The sequence below is a fragment of the Phalaenopsis equestris genome, unplaced genomic scaffold (assembly GCF_001263595.1).
Source record: "Phalaenopsis equestris unplaced genomic scaffold, ASM126359v1 Scaffold000050, whole genome shotgun sequence".
NCBI lineage: Eukaryota > Viridiplantae > Streptophyta > Magnoliopsida > Asparagales > Orchidaceae > Phalaenopsis > Phalaenopsis equestris.
This window is the reverse complement of record NW_018164492.1, coordinates 894,035-910,806: the sequence shown is the minus strand read 5'-3', so window position 1 is coordinate 910,806 and position 16,772 is coordinate 894,035. Positions and strand designations below refer to the sequence as shown.

General features: G+C 33.4%; 1 pseudogene; it reads left to right on the top strand.

The window, feature by feature from the left end:
* The first annotated feature begins 292 nt into the window (after positions 1 to 292).
* LOC110019139 overlaps positions 293 to 16,772 on the top strand; it is a 19,990-nt pseudogene continuing 3,510 nt past the window's right edge.

Genomic DNA, 16,772 nt, shown 5'->3' with positions numbered 1-16,772 from the left:
CAAACCCCAAAATAAAACCTCCGTGATTCCGCTGCAAACCCCCGCCATACCTCAAAATAATCTCTTAGTAACCCCTCAATAACCTCCACGATCCCGCTTTCGTTACCACCGCCATAATCTAGGTTGCAATGGGTCGGGTCAGACTTAAAAAATCTACTTCTTTTAATAATTTCTATGATGAGCCTAATATGATACACATAACAAAATATTATTGGAATCAAAGCACAAGCATATAGAAAAAATTTTTCTTGAATTTGCTCTTATTAAATTTTTTGTTTTGATGCTCCTTTTAACTTTGGTGCTCCCATTCATAATTTTGCCCTCGAGCAACAAGCCATCCTCTTTTTCTTCGTCTCCGCATCCCGTCGCATACAAATTTATGGTTTGGAGATGTCAAGCCTAGGTAAAACGGATGGCGGTGGTGAGTCGGTGGAGATCCGCGAGGTGTGGGATTCCAACCTCGAGGATGAGTTCGCCCTCATGCGCTCCATTGTGGACGACTACCCCTATGTTGCGATGGACACCGAATTCCCCGGTGTTGCCCTTCGCCCCGTCGGCGCCTTCCGCACTGCTTCTGATTACAATTACCAAACCCTAAAGACAAACGTCGACCTTCTCAAGCTTATCCAGCTCGGACTCACTTTCTCTGATGCTCGCGGCAACCTCCCGGCATTTGGTTCTCCAGCACGCCCGTGCGTCTGGCAGTTCAACTTTCGCGAGTTCGACGCTGAGCACGACGTATATGCCTCCGATTCCCTTCAGCTTCTCCGTCGCAGTGGCATAGACTTTGATAAGAACCGTCGCCTAGGCGTCTGTGCCCCCCGCTTTGCCGAGCTACTGATGTCCTCCGGCGTCGTCCTAAACGACTCTGTTCACTGGGTCACCTTCCACAGTGGCTACGATTTTGGCTACCTCCTCAAAATTCTGACATGCCTCAATCTGCCAGAGAAGCAGGAGGGGTTTTTTGATCTCTTGAGGTTGTATTTTCCGAACGTCTATGATGTAAAGCATTTGATGAAGTTTTGCAACAGTCTCCATGGTGGTTTGAATAAGCTTGCAGAACTTCTTGAGGTGGAGCGGGTAGGTATGTGCCACCAAGCTGGATCAGATAGCTTGCTCACTGCTGCCACCTTCAGAAAGTTGGAGGAGTGTTTCTTTAATGGATCTACGGAGAAATATGCTAGAGAAATATGCTGGAGTATTGTATGGTTTTGGTGTTGATTGAGAGATTAGTTGTCTTCAGATAATGAAAAATGAAATTGGATGAAAAAAAAAGGCTTGAATTACTAGCAATAAGACAACATTGCTACAAGTGAGTCTCTCCGCTTTTTCTACGCCCCTTTCTCCCTTCCTCCGATTCCCTCATTTTCTAGAAATAATCTTTTGGAACCTCATGCGATTGACTTATTTTGGTTTAGCTAGTCTTCTTTCATTTGCTTCATTAGTTGGTTCAGATATGATTGGAGTTGTTCCAGTTGCCTCTAGTTCATCAACATTGAATGGAATTGAATATGTAATTATAATTATTCTTTATCTGAGGTTTCCGTTTTTCATTTAATCTCACTACACATTAATTTAATATTCTTTCTAGAATTTAGATTAGCTAGTAATATAGTTGAGCTGTCAAATTATGCTCTTACTGGTTAGAAAATTTACAGAAGCTACTATTTTATGTGCTTTTCGTCCGAGCTTATTTGTGCTAGTGTTCCCCATCAGTTGAATGTTTATGCCGCATGAAATGGTAAGATCTTTGACATTATCAAATTAATGTTTTGACACTCTTTATATGCACTGACATTTGTGATGACCAAATAATGCAATGCAATCTGATTATATCCTTTACATGAAACAATCTTCAATAAGGCACTACTGTATAAGTTGCATTAATTTATGCTACCAAATAAAATGTTATGGCTAGATGCACTTACACAAGATGGAGGATGTTTGAAAATGCATTCCTATAATCACTTTAGTCATGTTAACCAAGTCATTATGCAAGACTGAATTGGGTTCAGCAAGTTGCAAGCCTTAAACTGATTCCATTTCTGCTAAAGTTGGATTTTACTCAAAGTTATATTGAAGCCACCCAAAGCTATACTTCATTCAAAGTCAGACCCCATCAAATTTTCCAAATGGAAATTGACACCTTTGTGGGGCCTCTAGGAGGTGTGACAGAATGCCGAAGGTGTTAGAAGATTGATTGTGTGAGTGGTGAGGATGGTCGATGGTTGAAAAATAATGTGAATGGTGACAGCTGGAAGCAGAAAAATGGTTCTTTTTCGGTTGAATACATTGAATAGACAATGTCTGGGAGGAAAAAGGATGTGAGGCCTGCTGTTGGACAACAGATTAGAGTGCTCGATGGTTGTGGCTGTTGAAAACAGTAGTCGAACGACGAATCAGCAAGGTGCGGATGGTGAGGGGGATTCGCCATCTATTCTTAGGCAAGTTATAGACACACCACTTGCAAGAGGAAGATGTTATATTACTCTGGAGAGCAAAATTCAAAGAAAACGCTTCTCAATTCATAAAATTAAAAAATTATCATCCCAACAACCTTGTACAACATATTTAAAAAACCTCTCATAAAAAATACCTATTTAGAAATTAGAGAAATATAGAAGATTAAAAGGAAGAAAAAACGAAAAAAACTTGCTAATGAAAGGAAAAAAAAATAGAAATAAAATAAAAGGGATGCACTTGGTCCCATCTCCCGTAATCGTAGGTCCTGTTGCTCCTCGTTCTCCGCAATCTCGTTTTTCCCATGATCCCTTGTCTTGCGGGTTTCCACTATCCTGCGGACCGATGCCATGCTCTGCAACATTATCTAATGCTAGGAGTAGCTTTGTTTACCTCACTTTTGGCGAGGTCTTACTCTTTCTTCTCGTATTTTGTTAGATCTTAGGATCTAGTTGTAAGTCTTTTTTAGAGGCTATCCTAGAGGACTCGCGGACGGTTGAGACCTAAAATTAAAACCAAAAGTAACTATTTACTCTCTTTGGTTTGAAATATACAACAACAACAAAGCCTTAATCCCACTACGTGGGGTCGGCTACATGAATCTTTTTTCTCCATTTTGTTCTATTTAGTGTCACATTTAAATTTAGTTCTAATAAATTAAGATAATTTTTTATACAATAAGCCTAAGTCTTCCTAGGTCTACCTCTGTCTTTCCTAACATAAGTCGAATTTAAAACATCTACTCTCTTAATCGAATCATCAGATGGTTAACGCTTAATGTGACCAAACCATCTAAGACTACTTTTTCTAATTTTATCCATCACAGGTGCTACACCAACCCTATCACGTATATATTCATTTCTCTTTTTGTCTCTAAGTGTAAAACTACTCATCCACCTAATCATTCTCATCTCGGCAACACTTAACTTAGTATTATGCTTTTCTTTTAAAGGCCAACAGTCAGCGCCAGTCAGCGCCATAGAGCATGCATTGCAGATCTCACCACCGTCTTATAAAATTTTCCTTTCTGCCTAAGCAGTACTTTTCTGTCACACAAAAGGCCAGAAGCATTCCTCCAGTTCAACCAACCAACTTGAATTCTACTATTAACATCCTCATTAATATTACCGACGCTTTGAACAACAGACCCGAGATATCTAAATCGTTCACACCTTTTAATAATTTGATCAGCCAAAGTTACACTTCTGTCACTAGAGCTTCTTCTACTAAAATTACATTCCATGTATTCAGTTTTAGTTCTACTCAAATGAAAGCCTTTAGACTCCAATGTAGACCTCCATAATTCAAGTTTTTTCTTGGCTTTTTTTCTAAGTTTTTTTTGGGTTATTTCTCTCGTCTTATCCACAATAAGGATATTATCAGCAAAAAACATACACTAAGATACATCCTCTTGTAAATGTCCAGCAAGACCATCCATTATTAAAGCAAAAAGATATGGGCTTAAAGCCGATCCCTGATGTAATCCAACAAAAATAGGAAAATATTTGGTTAATCATCCTTCAGTTCGAGCACAAGTAACAACTCTAGTATACATATCTTTAATGACTTGAATATAAGTCATATCAACACATTTCTTCTCAAGAACTCTCCAAAGGATATCTCTTGGAACCTTATCGTAAGCTTTTTCTAAATCAATAAAAATCAAATGTAGATTCTCCTTATTATCTTCGAACGTAAAAAATCTCAATAAATGTATAGCTTCCATAATAGACCTGCCCGACATAAATCCAAATTGATTATGAGAAATCTTTGTAATACGTCTTAATATATGTTCAATTACCCTCTCCCATAATTTTAAAGTATGACACATCAACTTAATTCCTCTATAATTTGCACACTCTTGTGCATCTCCTTTATTCTTAAAAATGGAGACCAAAATACTCTTCCTCCACTCCTCAGGTATCTTTTTAGTTTTTAAAATAATAATAAAGAGTTTATGAAGTCAAGAAACTTCCAAATCTCCTAAATATTTCTATACTTCAATTGGGATATCATTAGGTCCTACAGACTTTCCACCCTTGGTTTTCTTTAAAGCCTCTTCAACTTCTTTTAAACTAATGAGACGGTAAATATGAATGATTTATTATTATTAATGATATTAAGATCGCTAAGGTCGATCGTCTTTTCAAAAACTTCATTAAAAAGTTTATCAAAATAACTCACCCACCTATGTTGAATATTTTTTTTTAAGAAAATCACTTTTTGATTTTCATCTTTAATACACTTTACTTGAGTTTAATTTTTACTTTTCTTTTTTCTTTGTTTGTCTAGTTTATATATATATATATATATATAAAAAACAAAATTTTTAGCGTCACAGATTATTTTTTTAGACTTCCTGCGGACCGTTTGATATTTTTTCTAGTTGTTATTTTTTTTCAGTTCTCTAAACTTTTACATTCAAGCCAATTTTTATAACATAACTTCTTATATTTTATATTTTCTTGCACATTGTTATTCCAACACCAACTATTATTATTTAAAGAAACTTTTCTCTTTTGATTCTGCAAATACATCTTTAACTACTTGTTTAATAATGTTTGTTAATTTATCACACATAACATTTGCTTCATCATTAACATTCTAAATTTTGAAATCTTGAATTTTACTCATAAATATAATTTTATTAGTCCTTTAGGTTTCCTCACCTAATTCTACGATGATGAGTCGTAATATTCTTCATTTTACAACTCTTCATCTTAAAATCTAGAACTAATAAACGATATTGGGTACCTAAATTGTCACTTGGAATGACCTTACAATCTATTCAATCTAGAAGATCTCTTCTTCTCATAAGAAAATAATTAATTTGTGTTTTATTAGATCCATTCTTATAAGTAATAAAATATTTATCTCTTTTTTTGAATAAAGTATTAGTAATAACAAAATCATATGTTAAAACAAAACCTAAAATAGTTTTACCTTCTTCATTAGTCACTCCAAAACCGTAGCCACCATGAATATTTCTGAAATCTTTTACCACTCTACCGACATGTCCATTTAAATCTCCTTCAATAAAAATTCTTTCTTCAAGAGGTATTACTTGTATTAAGTCTTTTAAGTCATTCCAGAATTTATCTTTAAACCTTATATCTAAACCTACTTGAGGAGCATAAACACTTATAATATTAAAAAGCTTACTATCAATGATAATCTTAAGAGCTATAATTCTATCTTCAACTCTATTAATTTTTACAACATTATCTTTCAAATTATTTTCTATAATTACACCTATTTCATTTCTAGTGATAATCTTACCAGAATACCAAAGTTTATAGCCTAAGTTATCGATCTCCTTAGCCTTTTATTCAACCCATTTAGTTTCTTGAATACATAAGATATTAATTTTTCTATGAATCATAACAACAACTAATTTCATTTATTTACCATTGAGAGGACCTATATTCCAAGATCCTATCCTAATATTAATTCCATTAGTTTCATTGATTAACTTTTTTACCTGCATCCGTCCGTAATGTGTGATCCTTTGTTTATTTGACACTACACCCGGACGCCGGTGTAGTAAATTTTTGTTAAGTTGATCATAGTTGAGTTATGAAAACTAAGGTCGGACATTCTTTAAGGTTTTGATGTCTTTAGGTGATCCATTGAGATTAGATACTTGAGTCTATGACTTAATGTACTTTTTGTCCTTATGGGACCCACACTGTACTTTTTTTGTCCTTATGAGACCCACACTGTCAGGCTTAACAACTACTTTTAACTCACGCCTTTGATTCAATACAAACTCAAACGTGTTTGAAGTTCGTCCTAAACCATGGTTGAGGTTAAATTGAAATAAAATAAAAGAGTTAATTGGTCAAAATGAAATTGGGGTAAGTTTGGAATTCACACATAAATAGAAATCAAGAAATTATAAGTATAAACTAAAATCAATAAATAAAATCACATTTAAATAAAAAAATCCTAAAATTAAATCATGTAATCTTAACTAAATTTTTATTTAAACAAACCAAAGTAAATCTTAAACAAATCCTTAATTAATAAAACTTTAACAAATTCTTAATCAATATAATTACTTACTTAATTAAATTCAAACATAAAATTGAAATGATAAATGAAACACATTCAAAATATAAAACATTTTCAAAAAAAGGATAAAAGAAAAGAAAAAAGGGAAAACTTAATTAAAAGTTCTAAAATAGTTTGATACAACACGAACAACAACAAGCCTGTATCCCATTAAGTGGGGTCGGCTACATGAATCTTTTTTCTCCATCGTGTCTTATTGAGGGTCATATTTTCATTTAATTCTAGTATATTAAGATCATTTTTTATACCATATACCCAAGTCTTTCTAGGTCTCCTCCTGAAACAGTTTGATGACTGAATTTAAATTAAATTAATTATAATAAAAATCAATCAATAAAAATTCAAAATAAAATTGAAGAAAAATAAATTTAAAATGACACAAATTTTTTACATAAAATTAAACCAAAAATTAAAATATATATAATTTAAATCAAAATATACAAGAAAAGAGGAAAAAAGAGAAGAAGAAAATTTAATATAAAATTTAAATTCATGTATTAATTATCAATAACAAAACATATATAATAATAATAATAGATAATAAAAGATATAACAATAATAAAATAATTTAATTTAATTCACACACAAAAAAAAAATTCAACAATAAAAAAAATCTGAAATAAAACAATTGTATGCATGATATATAATTGCTCTTCTCTAACCAACTTAAAACCATTCCTTACTCTTGCAGACTCATCGCAACATAAGTATTCCACCAAGGTTAACTGAGCTTAGGTGGCTTCATTCTATTAGCCGAGAACTTTGACCGCCACTTCAACAAGAAGTTTTTTCACATACTCCTTGGCTATAAATAATCATGTGATGAGTGGATTGAGTTGAAGTGTTTTTCTCATATCTTTTTTTAGCCGCCTCTCCCATATTCCATTCGCAAGGTAGCCGGGAGCCTCTGCTCTCTTCGGTTCACAAGGAAGTTGGGATATCCTCTACCCTTTTCGATGTGCAAGCAAGTATTTGCTGGTTTACTCGCACAATTTATTCCATGACAACATATAGGAGAGCATTTCACATTCTACAATTCTTGAAATATCTTTGTTCCTATAAGAAGCACAATCCATTTCTCGACAATAGCACATATATTTGGGGAATACATATATATACCAACAATTTTTTTTGTTTACATATATGATTTCAAGTGCTTTATATGCATATTAATCCCTCTACTTATATATATAATACTTATATTTTAAATGCATTTTTGCTTTTTTTTTTCTATAGATATTTACATCTATAACACCTAAATTGAAAATATGAGTGCATCGATTCTCTAATTCCCATGTGGTGACATTTATAACACTTAAAATATAATGTATGTTTATAGGTTTTCCCAAATCCTTATGCATTTATATGTGTAATATTGAATTTAAATATGTTTTCGTTGATTTTCTTAATCCTTATATGTTTAAATGCATAATAGTTCATTTCTAAATATATACATGTAAATTTTATTAATTCTTGAAGTTTTTACATATTTAATACTTATTTTCCAAATAAAGATTATTGTTTTTTTTCTAATTATTATGTATTTATTTGTGTAATAACTAATTTCAAATCTATCTGTTGTTTTTCCAAACCCTTAAGTGCTTACATATATGACACCTAAAACAAATGCATATTTGTAGTTTTTTGGCTTCTGTATCCTTTTTTTATCTAGTGTAAGTGTAATATGTAGATCATTGTTTTCTTTATCCTCTCATTACTTAGAGCAAAATGTATATATGCAGATTTTTAGTTTCTTTATCCTCTTATTATTTAGAGCAAATGTATATATGCAGATTTTTGTTTTCTTTATCCTCTTTTTATTTAGAGCAAATGTATATATGCAGATTTTTTTATTCTTTATCCTCTTATTATTCAGAGCAAATGTATATATGAAGAATTTTAGTTTTTAAATCCTCCTATTACTTAGAGTAAATGTATACGTGCAGATTTTTTATGCTCTCATTCTCGTATCACTTAATACAAAAATATATTTGCAGATTTTTTTATCTTTCTTACATACTTATTACAAATATATATGCAAGATTTTATTGTCTTTCTATGTTTATCATTAATTACATGTCAAGAGCTTTAGATTTTTTTTATGTGTCTACATGCTTTAACATTTAATGCCAAAACACATACATACCCAATTTTCTGATTCACATATGTATACATCTATAATATTTGAAAACCTATTATAAGTCTCAGATTTTTATTCATTTATATGCTTAACAGTAACTGTAAACTTTCAAATTCATATATATTTGTGTATCTAATCCTTAAAATCAAATGTGTATATTCAGTTTTTATGAATTTGCATATACAGCACTTAATTTCAACTTTCAAACTTTTCGATTTTCACATCTAACACTTGAAGTTAAATTTAATTTTCTAATCTTCTAAATATCCATATGTATAACACTTTGATTCAATTAAATTACAAATTTGCAAACTGTTTTTAAATCCATTTGTACTTATATGAATAACACTTAACTTCCACATATATATAGTTGTTATTTGGTTCTTATACATTTACTTATATAACACTTGAACCTTAAGCTTTTTATGCAAATAATTTTAGACATTTAGCCAAATACATGTATAGTACCTAAAATACAATCTATGTGTTCAGATTCTCATTTTTTAAGTATCTACAGGTTTTTAGCCAAATACATGCATGCACATAAAATTATTGGTATATATATGTATTTCTCAGATATCGGTGCTTGTGACGAGAAATTAATTGTGCTTCCTATGAGATCAAAGAGATTTCAAGAAATGTAGAAGGTGAAACCCTATCCTACATCTTGTCATGGAATAAAATTGTGCATTTAAATAATCGAAACACTTATTCGATCAAAATCAAGAATGTAGCATAGAGGTTGACCTAGGTTTTCTTCTATGTCAAGAATTAAAAAGGAAATTGTGAATCTCAACATCGACATGTACTTCCAATCACAATAAGAGATGTAAATCTTCTCAACATACACAAGAAATCCGAATTATCATGTGAAAGAGAAGTGATCTCAACATAACAATGAAATTCAAGCCACGGGTGATCAAAGAAATCTTGATCTAACCATTCATATGTGATTCAAAAAAGATCTATGAGTTTGAGGCTTATTCATCAAAGCTCTTTGTATGCAAACCGGATAGAAGGAAGGATCATGTGTGCAACTCAATCTAACGATGAGAGGAGTAGTTCATATGGCTTGGTCGGATGGAAAAGGGGAGAGGATTACCTGACTTGCGTGTGAATCAAAAAGGGTAGAGGATCTCTTAGCCTCCTTGTGAACTGAAGAGGGGAGAGACTCTCTGCTTCCTTGCTAGCCAAAGCACCTATGAAGATTGCTGAAGCTGCAATTCAACACTCTGGTCAGGCCATCTATCCGTGGGTGTGTTGCTGAACTTAATGAAATTTAACACTGAGATTATTCTATAAAGCATTCCATAAATAGCTCAAAACCTTCTCATATCTTGCATATTGGACCTCCCTCAGTAGTGACAACTCGGGAGTTTTCTATATGTTTGAAAATTCTAAAATTATTTTATCTTGGGTTGTCAGGCATTTGGTGTCAACTCCTCAAACTCATGGCCCTCTTGGACAATCAATATCAAGTATGTTGATTCCTCTCCTAATACTTGCAAATGGGTAGCTCATGGCATCACATTCTCAAACTCTATATTAACATTCATTTCCTCAGACTCACAACTTTTTAGTACAACCGATGATAATCTTGCTAGAGTCTATCTTATTGGCTTAGCTTGAATCACTAACATCTCTCTCTCGTTGGTTTCAAGCTAGTATTCCTCTCTAATCTCTTTTGGGTTTTCGTCCTCTACCTTCTTCACGACACACTGCTCAATGAAAGATATTATTATCCTTTTTAGGCAACTGATGCAAGGAGCTCAAAATTATGACACTTGAAGTATTTTTGGCTATGATAGATTTGGAAGTGTTGATGGGCTCCACAATTTCTCTTCTATAGATCGATTTTTCCTCTGACGTAGCCAACTTAGATACTCTACTAGTTGTACTCTTGCTACCTAATTTTGTGGTTGAACTTGCTTATAAGTTGTAGCAATCATCTGGTGACGTTGCAATTTTCCACCTTCAATATTAGGGTCTATACATCAATTAGGAACCAATAGAACTGCAACTAGACCATGATATTGATAGACAATCCCAATCCCTCAAGATATCAAACAAGGGTGTCCTTCTTAGGCTCCACCAGTTCAAATTTCAACATGAGCTGCTCAAACTCTACTTTGTATTCTTCTGTTGAATGATTTTTCTGTTGTATGCTATCAAACCTCAAAAACACATTCTGCTTGTAATGCACTTGTAGACACTTGCACTGCATCTCTCTTTTTATCTTGAATCAGGTAAGAATTTTACTTTTTCCTCAATGTGGCCACTTCAAAATTTTCCACCACAAAGATACATTTTTCTTTAGCTTGATGATGACTAGTTTACCCTTTTGTCAGTGGGAACATTCTTGTACTCAAAGATTAATTCTGCTGTCTGCAACCACTTGATGAATTTATTTGGATCCATGCGTCCATCAAAATTAAGTATTTCCACATTTACTCTAAAAGCACCATTTCTTCTATACTCAATGCGAATGAACGCGATATCGGCCCACCATCACTTGAAACTTCTTTGTGTAAAGGGTTTTATTACTCTTCTTCACTTGAGTTGTCACCGTGTATTCTTCTACTGAAAGATATTTGTGCTACAAGTGATGAAGCCTCAAGAACAAATTCTCCTTGTAATGCACTGGTGGATACTTGCACTACATCTTTCTTTTCATCTTGAACCGGGTAATGATTATGCTTTTTCCCTCACGCTGGCCACTTCAAATTTTTCTACCACAAAGTTGTACTCTTCTTTAGTTTGATGATGACTAGTTTTACTGTTCTGTCAGTTGGAACATCCTTAAACTCAATGATTCATTCCACCGCCTGGAGCGAGTTAATGAACTCGTTCGGATCCATGCGCCCATCAAAATTCGGTAATTCCACATTTACTCCAATATCACCTTCTCTTCTCCTATACTCAATGTGAATCATCGCAATATTATCTCTTCACCACTTGAAGCTTCTTTGTGGAAAGGATTTTCTTTATCTCCTTCACCTGAGTGGTCACCGTTGCTGCTGTGGTTGACTTCATAATATTGCATTATTTCAAAATCAGCGAGTCTCTGCTGCAATTGGATGATTTCCTGCTACATGTCTTCTATGGTAATTTCCTAAGCACATCGTTAAGGGTTTCTCCATTGTGGCATGGCATCTTGTTCTTTCAACCTAGGTTCTGACTAGCTCTGATATCAAATGACATTGTTTTAGCGCTCCTAGAAGGTGTGGTAGAATGCCAAAAGTATTCAAAAAGTTATAGAATTGATTACGTGAGTGGGAGGATGGATGACGGTTGATATCGAACTAGAAGCAAAAAAAGTGTGGTTTTTGGCTGTGAACAACAGGTTGTAGCGTCGTTGCATTTGATTGGCTGAAAATAGTGAATAGACGGCGTGTGGGATGGAAAAGGAGGTGAGACTTGCAGTTTGACGGTAGGTTGGAATTGCTTGTTGGCTACCCCTGTTGAAAACAATGATCGAACGTCGAATTGGTGGGGAGGTCCATCATCCGTTCCTAGGCAAGATATAAACACACCACTTGCGTAAGGAAGATGTTACAACACTTCAAATAGCAAAATTCAGAGAAGGCGCTGATATATTTATAAAATTAGAAAATTGATATTCCAAACAACCTACTACAACATATATAAAAATCTCTCAATAGCACATACCTAATTATAAACTAGAGAAATAGAGAACCAAGAAGAAAGAATGGAAACTTGCTAATGAAATAAAGGAAAAAAATAGAAATAAAATAAAAGGAATGCGCTCCATCCCTTGTTCCCCGTGATCCTGTGTCCTGTGGGATTCCGCAATTCCACGGATCAAAATCACGCTCCGCTTTAGAAATTCTCTGCTCATCTCTAGAATTCGGCATATTGAAGTTTGCCAGACCTGATTATAAATTAGAACAACTGACCATTCATCCCATAAAATTTGCTAATTAGAAAACATGTGATCAACATAAATTGCCCAACCCTTGGACAATTATGAGCATGCCAGCTTTTTGGACTTCTAGCAAGCTTGAACTATGAGCATGCCTGTTTTTTTGACTTCTATCAAGCTTTATCAAGCGTTATTGTAGCGTTGTATGTTTTAATTATATATCCATTTATGGGGTGTTGAAAGTTGTCCTAAATCTATGAATTGATGGTTTGTGGGGATGAGCTAAAAACTCATGCCACGTTTATCTTATGTATTTTCTTACACCGAAATCTAACAAATTATTCTCATTGTTTCTCTATCTAGATCTCTCTTTCTCTTTTTCATTAGGCTCGAATTATGATTGATAATAATGTTCTCATTTCTCTCCTAGATATATTTTCATTTAGCATGCCGATAAGTATGATCAACGTGGTCAAAGGAAAAAAAGCCAAGCCGTATTGCACCCCATTGAAAGAGAAATGTCTGCACAAGTGGAACATGAAAATTTTGTGATTGCTGGGAGCTCAACCAAATGAAAAATTGTTTGATGAGAATTATTTAGATAAAACTAAAGCAATTTTAGTGAGCTGTTCCTAGTGTTGAATCTCTTCGAGGGTAAGGATAGACGAACTCTCTTGTATGTCCACCTCAACCTGGTCTTTTAATCCTTGCTTCTAGTCTCATTATTAATGCAATTTATCTCTCAGAAGGAAGTACTATTGAAATACCACTTCCTAGTTGAGTGATGAAGTGCTCGCCTTAACCTACATGTGCATTTTCCTGAAAATTGCGGAAGTCTGTCCTCCTATGAAATTTGAAGGCCCCCATCTCAATTTTTATAGAGGGAAATAGGACCTAGCCATCCATGTCTCTTATTTTGAGCAGCCACCTTTTTTCTTTACATCACTAATGCACACAAGTGCCTACTTTACTACCTTTAAGATGTCGCTAAGATGGTTTTTGTTTCTCCCACTGTCAAGCATGTCTTTATACTCTTATTCCAACTATAATCTATGATTCATTTTGTTAGTGCCAATAAACTTTAATGATTTCATAAACATTTTTTATCATGGGTGAACCACTTGACTCACTTCAAAACTTCATAGTTTGTTTCCACCATGAAGTAATGGAAATCAAAGGTTTATGCCTGTAATATTCTAAGTCTTGTGAACACAATTCTTGAAAATGCAAGAAAGCTTTTCAAGATACGCACTTGTCCTGCAACAGCCAAGAAAATTTACCCAGTTTGTTGAACTCAATAACTATCACATCAACATAGAAGAGTATACGTGCATATGGACAAGTTTATTTTTGTTGGTTAAATGAGTCTAGTTCTATGGGGAACTTGTAATAACTTCATTGGGACCGACAAAATTGATCAAGATGGCTCATCATTGATTTTGATAGCACCAATGATAACGATATAGAATGCCTACTTCCTCCTTGAGCAGTGAGATCAATGTTCAAGATACCATGACACTAACAAAGCAAGAGATATCACCCGAACTTCAACAATGCTTGACTTCTACTCTTTTATGTATTTCACAGAAACTGTGGATGTAATTCACAAGGAAAAAATGCATTTAATGCATGCATCTTCACATGCATAAGATTTAGCAAAATATTGTGTGCGATCATAGAAGGGGGGATTACTGTCACTCTTTTTACTTGATTGTAGAGTTGATTCTCGTTGGAAAACTAAAGCATACATCATTGTTAATCTAGGATATCATCTAAGAAGGCTCATACGGAGAAGTAACAAATTGTTCCAGTCCTAGCTAGTATTCTTAAAGTGCTAAGGGTAATTCAATCTGTATAGGTTCTTTTTGATCCAGTCCTAGCTAGTATTCTTGCTAAGGGTAATTCAATCTGTATAGGTTCTTTTTGCTTTATTACACAAAAAGCATAAAGTGAAGCGACACTTCTACTAACTGATGAGTTAAGTATTTTGAAAAAAAAAAAGAAAATTAAAGAGTTCAGTATCTGCATATCATGATAGATTCATACATACATTTGTTATTTAATAAACGTAACTTAAGCCATATTAGGGCATAATATTCTAGTAAATATAATAATACCTTCAATAGCAATAATTTATTGCTGGTCAAAAAATAAAAGAAGAAAAACAAAGATATAAATGATATAAATAATGAAGTAATGCAAGACTATAACAAAATCAAGAATAAATTTGTGAGATTGACCGGCCACTTTGAGAATGAGAGTGAGAGAGGCAATGTGAGGCTAGAGATAGTGTAAAGCTGTGGTGTTGAGAAGTAGCAGCTTGAGTAAGAATGACCAACGGCAATAACAAGAACAAGTGAAAGGCATTTAAAAACTTTTTGGGAGTATGTTGAAGAGAAGATCCACCAATAAGTGGCCAACTCAAAAGAAAAATATTGTAAATTTACTGATATGACTCAATGACTGTGATTAATAATGAGAAGAAATAGTTGACTCTGCCTGCTTATTGTGGTAGATATTGATTCAAATCATGAATCTGAATTAGGATTTTACTTTTCGCGGGTGTTGATTGCATAATGCTATGATATGATGTGGCAAAGCTGTGCAACACACACTTTGTTGGAAGTTTCTGCTTCACAGGAAAGCGATGAATGGTGTTTACTTCATTTTTCTCGTGAAGTGTGCTTTTAATAAAAGTAGTCATAGCATAGTGAGCCATATTCCAAGAGCTGCACTAGCCATTTTTTCTAGAGCATAAGCATCATGACAAGTCAATCAATAGTGGTTTTGATAGATGCGGTGCATGTTGCCTCAATTTGTTTAAGATCTTCCATGAAGGCAGTTTCAATTATCTACATTGACAATGATCGACTAAAGAACTAAAGTCTTAATGATGATGTGATTATTTCATCAAAGTCATTGCTTGCCAATTTTCAAATCAATATTACTTTCATTGACCTAAAAATTTCTATTAACGGTCCCAAGCCCAGATGTGAAATGTGGAGGGTTGCATTAAGTAGTCGATAGCCAATGTAAAACTTGTTGAAAAAATCATGACATAAATCCTTTTGATCATTTTGTAAGTGTCAAGGCATCCCCTGGAAGCGACGCGCTGTATAGCCTGAATATAGTGAAAAGTGTGCAAGGGTGGCTACACCGGCGTCCGGGTGTAGTGTCAAATAAGTAAGGGTTCCCACATTACGGACGAATGCGGGCAAAGAAGTTAGTCCATGAAACTAATGAAACTAATATTAGGATAGGATCTTGGAATTTAGGTACTCTCAATGGTAAATTAATGGAATTAGTTAATATTATGATTCATAAGAAAATTAATAGAAAATTAATATCTTATGTTAAATGGGTTGTAGAAAAGGCTAAGGAGATTGATAATTTAGGTTCTAAACTTTGGTATTCTGGTAAGAGTCACACTAGAAATGGTTTAGGTGTAATTATAGATAAGAGTTTGAAAGATAATATTGTAAAAAATTAATAGAGTTGGAGATAGAATTATAGCCCTCAAGATTATCATTGATACTAAGATTTTTAATATTATAAGTGCTTATGCTCCTCAAGTAGGTTTATATACAGAGTATAAAGATAATTTTTGGAATGACTTAGAAGACTTACTACAATTGATACCTCTTGAAAAAAGAATTTCTATTAAAGGAGATTTAAATAGACATGTCGGTAGAGTGGTAGAAGACTTCGGAAATACTTGTGGTGGCTACGGTTTTGGAGTAACTAATGAAGAAGGTAGAACTATTTTAAATTTTATTTTTGCGTATGATTTTGTTATTACTAATACTTTATTCAAGAAAAGAGATGAGCATCTTATTACTTATAAGAGTGGATCTAATAAAACACAAATTGATTATTTCTAATGAGAAGAGATCGTCGAGATTGTAAAGATTGTAATGTCATTCCAAGCGAAAATTTAAGTACCCAATATCGTTTATTAGTTCTAGATTTTAAGATGAATAGTCGTAAAATAAAGAATACTATGACTTATCATCGTAGAATTAGATGTGAAAACCTAAAAGACACAAATAAAATTATTTTTATGAAAAAGATTTTAAATTTTGGGATGTTCATAAAGAAGCAAATGTCATGTGAGATAAAGTAACAAACACTATTAAACAAGTAGCAAAAGATGTGCTTGAGGAATCAAAAGAAAAAATTTTTATAAATAAAAATAGTTGGTGGTGGAATAATAAT